This window comes from Channa argus, chromosome 15, assembly GCF_033026475.1.
Source record: "Channa argus isolate prfri chromosome 15, Channa argus male v1.0, whole genome shotgun sequence".
Classification (NCBI taxonomy): domain Eukaryota; kingdom Metazoa; phylum Chordata; class Actinopteri; order Anabantiformes; family Channidae; genus Channa; species Channa argus.
The window spans coordinates 5,804,596-5,813,640 of NC_090211.1; positions in this window are offsets into that span (position 1 = coordinate 5,804,596).

The following is a 9,045-nucleotide window of genomic DNA, read 5'->3' on the forward strand; positions in this document are numbered from 1 at the left end:
CTGGCAGATGTCCCCTTAGTTCAGGAAACTCTTTGGCTCCCTCCTGTCTGACTGGTGGTGATCCACTCACTTTTTCAGAGAACAACCTTGAGCTGTTTTTTAAAATTATTTTTATGCTCTACATAACATTTACTTAACAAGGAAGGTGAATTTAGAACAAATTATTACCCATAATGTCAGTTGGCATCAATGCATCTAAGGGTTTGGGTTAAAGCAGAAGAACATACAGTACAACAGAGGTTTCCTAACAGAAAAGGGCACTTTTCTCACTTTTTGGATTTTCCGCATTTTGTTTTTTCCACACATACTGACAGAAAAGTCCACATCACAAGCTTTGTCACCCTAAAGCATCCATCGCAGTTCTGGCAGGCTTCAGTCAGTCAGGCAGGCCGGTGAGCATGTCTGACTAAACATCCAATGGGCGTATTTTCACACTCTGCAGTGTGACAGCCATGCTAAGTGATTTAATCATCATAAACAAGGAACATTTTGTTTATAAGGTACACACTGTCAGATTGCGTGGAATATGCATCACATGATCTTGATCCAAAATAGAAAGATAAATTCATTGAGTCACAGTGAGCGTAAGTGCAAATCATTTAGGACAGCAGTCGTATCATTTCCTATAAATTATAATCCAAAGAAGTGAAGAAGTGACTCTTACTGTGACCTTGTAATAGTTTATGACATTTGGAATTTCTGAAACATGTTTAATCTCAGGATAATCATGGTAAATCTGACAGTGCTATCCATCATAGCCAATTGTAATTACCTGCATATAGATCACTGTCACATGAAAAGGGCCATTAAGGGGAGCTCCGAGTGTGAATAGAAAACATTCAATCAAAATGCCACGGGCAACAGAAAAGTGATTGAACAACAATCCTAACCAGGACATCCCACCGCTGATGGCATCGCTCCCAGGTGGACTGGCTACGTGTGACATGCACACAAACAGATCTATCAGCACAGGGAGGTTTTTCTGTATTTGACCAGCTTGTTTCAGCTGAGCCCTGTGGGATATTACCAGGATAAAAACAAAGCCTCCAACATGCTGTGTAAAAACTGTTTACTTCATTGTTAAAGGAAAAGTCAGATTTTATGATCCAAACAGGGTTTTACTTTCCTAACTTTAACATTCATCATCATAGTAACATTGATGGCTTTGGGTTTATTTAGCTTTATTGAGGATTTCTGCTCTAATCTGTGGCCAAACTGTCATCCATTCAGAGATTGTCCATTCATAAAGAAGCAGTGTAAACAGTCTGCTCTCCATGCAGGTTGTGTGACCACACCAAGATGGTTGATGAGTTTGTTTGGAACATATTGTGGTCCTGGCTTCTCCAGTCCTGCTTGTTATAGGATTGTGTTGTTCCATACTGAGAAACAAAAGTGGAGAAATAAACATTGGATGAAGTCATCCAAGACAATGCTTAATAAAATGGAAAGTGTTGACATGATTAAAACGGCAGGTAAGATGTTACCAGTATTGTAATAATCTGAAGCACCAAAATAAGATCTGGGTTCTGAAAAAAAGTAAGGTTTTTCGAACCTAAAATGGGCTTGAATATGCATGTTCTATTAAGATTGAAGGATATCGTTCAGTTTAAATAGAAAGGGAATAAAACAAGTTAATAAAAAGGCAATAATTGTGTCAAAGAAAAACATCTTTGTGCCCACAGAGAGAAGGAAAATGTCTAGGAAACTAGAATGAGCCACTGCTTCTTTTAAAAAAAGTTAATTTAGAGGTAATTAAGAAGCAAGAAGCAAGTAATTCCGTGTGTGTATACAGATGATTTTAAAGAATAAATGTGGCATATTCAGCAGTCGAGCCCAGACCGAGATATAGTCCCCATATCTGAAAGTAATGTAGATACATACTTGTTTGCTTATATTAGTGCTTGGTAGGCAAATAAGGTGTAAACTCAAACTGTATTGATTATGTTTGTTATTGCCTTGAGCAAAAATACCCAGGAGGGTGTTCTTCCCTGGGATTATGGCTATGATGCCGGTGCAGCACCAAGGCACCTATAAGCACACAGAATATCCTGAAGGTTATTGCAGCTTCAATACACTGGCTGCCAAAGTCTATGTGCAATCTGAAAAGTTTGCTCCCAAGCAGTAAACAAAAAAATAAGGTACAATTTTAATGTTTCTAAATTATAGGAGTAACAAAGCACAACAAAATAGTTCACATTCCTGTAAATGCGATGTTTGATACATAATTTTTAAAATTTCAGCACGTTTCAGCACGTTGAACATAATGCTGACAGTTTACACTAAATGAAATAAAAGGCTGGATTTTGTAGAATTCTCAGCAAAGTTGAGTCGACTGAGATATGGCCATTTAACATTTAAACCACATTTAATGAGAAGGTGCAACAATGGCAGTAAGACTATGTAGGCGGAACAGGGTTTGGCTTCAAACCAAGACACTCAGTGATGTTTAATATTTTATGTGCTCTAAATTAAAAGTTCTAAATGATCATGTGATTCCTAATGATAGCAATGTGGTGCTACCTGCATCAAATTTTAATCTTTTAATCACAAACGCTGTGCACCAAAAATTTCATACCGCATCTCTATAACTAAGCTAAACTAAGCTATAACACAGCTAAACTGATAATAAGCATCAGGTTGGCCGAGATTATCTGCCACATAAAGACAATGTAGGAAAAAATACAAACACCTCATGGAAAAGGACCTTAAGCAGCAGTTTATTAAGATTAGAACTGGATCAATCATTAAGAAATCAGATCAAGTCTCTCGCACAAAAACTCCCAGTGGAAGCCATATTAAGGCATCCACTTTAGTTGTAGCAGCATACAACTATAGGGGGGAACATGGCAGACCAACATGGAGAGTAGTGATGGGGGATTGGAGGTTTTAGAGCAGCATGCAGTGTGAGCTGTGCCCTTTGACTTTGGTTTTCTTGCTGGATGTTCTGGTGAAAAATTCTCTCAACTGGGTCACAGCTAGACTGCCCACTGTGACACCATGGCACAATTCTCTATGCCTGAGAACCATCTGAAAGCCGGGTTGTTAAACTGCCCCCCTTCCAATAAAGATGAGAAGAGCAAGAAGTCAGAGCAATAAATCATTAATTCACCATAAAGGAGGAGGGGGAGGAAACGCATCTCTCTGTCTTTTAATGTGTGTGTGTGTTAGTTGGGGGGGGGGCACTGTGGCTTGTACATCTACCACCTTGTGTGGCCTTCTGGTGATGGAGAGAGGAGCTACAGTGCAGTGACTGGGAATAAAAAAAAACAAAAAGTTCCTTTGAAATGTCCTTGATGGCTCTTTGGGAGAGAGCAGAGGCAAAAAGTGAGCTGGGTAATAAGAGGTTCTAACCTTGCTTTATTTCTTCATTCATCACTGCAGGCAGCAATCAAAAAGCAACGGTCAGTTGTACATCAACTCAGCTCTGCAATGATATCACTTTTGTTTTTCGAAAAAGTGGAGAAAGTACATAACAGTACATAATATACACTAAAACAGTGACATTTTAATTTAACCATTTAATAATTCATACATGCAAACTTAGATTGAATTTCTTTCCAGCCACCACTCTGGAGAGTTAGAGGTCTGGCATTAAATGACTTTGTCTTGCCCTCAATTACCACAGGGAATAAAGATCACCGAATCAGAGCTAAAGTGATGCAGATGCCCAGGTTATAAATTTGTATAATCTATACCTCTGTTGGTTCAGATTGTCATTAAGACACGCTCTTATGCTCTCATTGTAATAATAGATAAGTGGAAAGCGTGACCAAAAGTTAAATAAAAAAATCTTAATAATCAGCATTTAGGGAGGTCAGGCTCAAAAGGTCCTTAAAGCCATGCCTAAGTTTTGATAGCAGGAGAATTAGTTTCCATGTTCCCTGGTGGAAGCAGTTGGCTACAAGCTCCTTCTCTGCCCCTACTTTAATTCACAAAAAGGAAAAAAAAAGCACCTTATTTGTTTTGCTGTTTACATTCTGTCCTGTCATTTTACCCAGTCTCTCTTTCTGGTTCATTTTCACATATCTGTAGGCCATGAGTTTATGTGCCGCTTATTATGTTTACTGTGCAACCGAGGATGTGTAGGGCAAGTGGCCACTGGGGTTCTTAATAAACAAACACCTCCAGTTCACATGAGCGTGGAGATTTGGAGGCAGGCAAAAAGGTTCTATAGGGTCTCCTTCAGCCAGCAGAACTGTCATTTTAATGAAACAGGACCAGCAAATGTATATTTAGTTCTTGGCGAGCAATGGTGAACGAGTTTCCTGTCGTAAAACATGAAAACATCAAAATCACACGTGGCCACATCTTTTCAGACAAGGCCAAACATTTTCAGCCATTATGCCAACAGCTCTATGAGGCTCTAATCGGGCAGCTACTGTATGTTTTAAAACTAATACCACCATGCTGCACTCTTTACAGCGTCAGCACAATGGAAAAAACAGAAAAATGCTCCTTTTTTGTGTGTTATTATTTTAAGGTGGTTAGCAATCGTGCTAATCTTCTGCTTGTGGGCCACACGCACTTTGGTAACGTCTGGCTCATTTGTGCATTTAATGATTAGGCTCACACCCAGTTTCTATAACCTATGGCATTTTATCTGTGAAGCACTTTTGTTTTGATATCATGTGGCCTATATATGCATTTTATTATGTGGCTTCATGTAATCCAGATGTGAACCACATACATTTTATAGCTGTCAGGACCAGATCTTCATAATTTACATTTTTGTCAATGTGGTATGATGATGATGCAAAAGGCTCCGTTTTTGCAGGGATAAGTTAGTTCAGCATGGTAACTTGCACAGAATAGAAAACACAGCAGATCCTGATGGAAATGTCATTAATTTAGCTGGTATGAACTTGGACAAATGGGAGTGAAAAGGATCTCTGTGCCATCTAATAGTTGCTGACATTTTTCACTAAAAGACTATCCTGACATTTTGACGCTACAGGTAGAAACATGTGTTTAGATACATAGGACAAGAGAATTAATGACTCATGTCAAGTTGGATTTTGAAAGCCGTAAAAACGTCTGTTATGCGAGCGATGGAAAGTCCCCATTTCTTGTACATTCTCTCAAATATTGTACCTCAGTACAGTTTTATTTTTCACGGCTGCAGTTTTAGAGGCAAATACTGTTCTTGCTTAATTTTATGCTTCAGGTTAAAGATTCATTCTTTTCCTTTTTTACCCTTGACTACAAAGTTTTGGTCTAAGAGCAGAAAGTACCACATCACTGTAGAGTGGGTTAAGAAGACTAAAAAAAACCCTCTTAAACCAGGAAGCTGCTATTTTTACACATTGTTCTATTGCAGGTCTTATACTGTGTCATGTTGAATAGAGGTCAGGTCCTCTGCTCACAGTCAGGTACTTTGTTTAACAGCTGTATTATAAGCTCTGCATAAGTTAGAGTTATACAATGAGCGTTGGAGCTGACAGTCTCTACTTTATTGCCAAGCACACAAATCAAAAGCTGGGATCACTGTGCACTTATGTACAGTGTTTGCTTGTTTGCTGTTGATTGTTGCATGTCTTGTGTCTATCTTACTTGTTGATTTTGAGTAATCCAGATGTTGGAGATCACAGGTGTACTATTTGCAGATTCTATCTCGGGCTCAATTTTGCTTACAAATTTAGAAGAAACATTAAGTTTTAAACAAAACAATCCTTAAAAATGGTTTCTCATTAAGGAAACGTCTCAATCCTCCTCCAATGAAACCAAATGTCTCAGCTGTTGCCTGCAATCACCGGCTAATTGTAGCACAACCTCACTGCTATTAGCCCACCGTGGCCAAGCTTGCCATTAGCTGATTACTGCACACCCACTATCTTATTAATGCAAATCCCTAAAAGAAAATATGGCTATTTTGCAAGCTATTCACATGGTACACAGCCTCACTTGGCTCCAATTCTTTATAGAGATTTTTAATGAGTCTTAACCAACCACCAAAGAGGACGATTTAATATTCCATCCTGCTGCCTGCTTAAATAAAAAAAGAAATAAGCAAATAAATTAAACGAGAAAAAAAAAAAGTTGTTGCAGCAGAAGGTGGCACCTGCTGAGGTGAATATGCTGCATTTTAATTTACCGTGTGGGAACAGAGGTAATCCATCTATGTTTGTATCTCAACAAATATAATTTAGACCCCATACGTATCTTGTCTGCACCAGGTGATATACAATGCTCCTTCCTTTGTTGACTCTTTTGTTATAAATTAATCAGTCAGCTTGTCCCATTTCTCATTATGTGGCCCCTGCGGTTTGCTTTGACTGAAGCTACAGTGCACACTTAGCAAAAAGAATTATAATTGATAACAGGGCAACTTTATTGATTTATACAGAAAAATGTCTTGTTATCATCTTTGAACAGACAGCCGTAGGAATGCTCCTACATGACACTTCATTTGTATTTCTGCCATGTCTGTTTGTCAAAGCCTCATTTTCATAGCCACTTAAAATGCATTCAGTGTGCGCTACAGCTACATTGCTGTGAATGCACATTTGTAAGAAAAAAACATAATTGATTTTATGCTTTTTGGCCCCCGGTGCTGATTTTCAGCTCCCCCATTAAAACCAGAGGACATCCGCTATCACCTGTGCACTTTTGGCTGCAGACAACATGAAACTCTCGTCCTGTCTCATGCTGCTTGGGCGCCTGCCAACATGTCCTCATTTAAGAAATCGCCCGGGCTGATACATGCTCGCACTCTCTGTCCCCATAACTAACAGAGTGCTGGCTGTCCATAGGGTCGACAGAGAGGTGCTCAATCTGGTGTGACAAAATTACATCTTGTATCAGCCAGTGAGATGAGAGCCAAATCACAGCATCACCGGAGCACAATCCTTCCCTGATGTATCCTAACTGGGTTATCTTCCTGTCTCAATCTCTAACAACATTATGTGATTTGCTGCAATGCTCCCAGAACAAAAAGAAAGTCTAGGAGTCCTTAAAAGAGTTAAGGACGAAGCTCTTCCTAAATCTTGAACTTTCAATCAATTCAAAATCAATACAGTGATCTCTATTATCTTCAAGGTGGAGAAATAAGCTGTTGTCTAAAAGCATGTGTGAGTCCTCGCTGCCTCTAGCAGTGGGCCGGTAAGGCCAGGAGTAATAATAAACTGACGTCTGTTTAATTAGCTTTTCGTTATGAATTGATTTGACCTGCCTACAACACTACATAATTGGCCCCAAACAATTCGATTGCCAGATCCTCTGGTTTGATGTTATCATTTTTATTCTTTACCAGTAGTGAAGGATTTCCTTACTTCTTTGCGGCAACACAGAGGAATATTGAGCCAGGGCATTCCTGTCTTTAAAATGTGCTAAAGTTGTTACATGATAATTTTAGACTCTCCGCTGGACTCGAGGTTGATTAATGCAGCTCCTTGCCACAGTGAGCTGGCCAAAGCAGGGCAAGCAGCATCCACTCTGCTCTCCCCCCTCCAGTGACTGGAGGCTTGTGGTTGTTCACTTGACTCGACAAGAAAATCTGCACTGTGTGATTGACCAAGAGTTGGGGGAGAGAGTTTGATTCACAGAAATGTTGCAGAATAAAAACATGTAGAAAAATGAGGTGGTCAGATTTCATGTTTATTGAAAAATAGTCACCACATTCTTTCCGAGCAGCTTCTGTGACACCTCAATGAGCTAACAATTGAATCTGTATGAGGCTCTTGATCCGGTCTCTGATTGAGACACAGGTGAGGAGGAGAATGGACAGCATGACACCATAGATTCTCAAGTGGACAACAATATATAATAGGATCCAGACCACAAGAAAAATGATGAGGTACAATCAAGTGATGATGTGGAGGAGGACCCCGCTGGGCCTGTAGAGACAGACTGTCAACTGAGAATGTTGTGAGACTGTCCCCAGGCCAACGAGTTATCCCAAAACCCACACTGATGACATCAGATTCTGCTTTGAATCCTCCCTGATGCCAATCAAATCATTGTCCTAATTATAATAAAACTAGAGGGGAAACAGGAGGATGAGACAGACATCCACAGTCTGCTGAATTCAGATCCAGAAATGAATCTGCCTCTAGTTTATGCCATGCAGACACTGGCCAGACATTTTTCATGTTAGTGCAGGCATTTCATATGTTATGGGTGACAGTGGAGATACATGACTTGTTTCATGCCAACACAACAGGCTTGTTGGTTGATTGTTTGGTCAATAATGTGTCAATGCGGTTATAGAATTGGGAGATTTCATCTAAACTTGATATGCAATTATTCGCTGGATAAGAGCTGATGAGAAGCCATATTTAATAACAGGAGTTTCAAGTTTAACTCTGTATCCACTATAGAATAACTATTGATATGCATCCTGTAATATCAACAAAATATCAACATAAAAATATTTACAGTGTTTACTGCATAAAACCATCAAATCAAAATGTCACATTCAGTCAATTTGGAAATTAGAAAAATGCCATTTCATCTGTGTCCATTGCCTCTTTCTGCTTAAGCATATTTTATAGCAAGAATCCAGTGTTACTTGTTACTTGTTAATTCGTATCTGTCTTGAGAACCGTTCTGTAACTCTGATTGTTCCTGAGTGTCACTTTGCAGTATTATGTGAGGAGAATAAACAACGCTGCCCCAAGACAGTAGTTAGATCACTAGCATAATGCTAACACACCAAAGGTAAACACAGGCCTGCCTGTGTGAACACCTGCTCAGAGAGATTAATGTGGGCACAGGGGCCAGTAAAAACATCATTATCATTTGCTCTTATTTAGTTGGCTCTGCAATACAAGGTCAGGCCAGATGTTCTGCAGTGTGAAAGCAGCTTATCATTTGTGTTGGATTCTCATTATTAGACAGGAATGTGTGATATACACGCAGAGAGACACACACACACACAAAGGCCAATTCTCAGCCAATTTATCTCAATATTAAAGTATTTCCATTTTATATTTTCTACAAAATAATCAACTCATCTCTATTATTAGTACACAATTTACAAAACCAGCTTTGATAAATAATCTAAATCCAATTAGCAAACTTTGCTTCATTTGTTTCCATTTCAGAGCA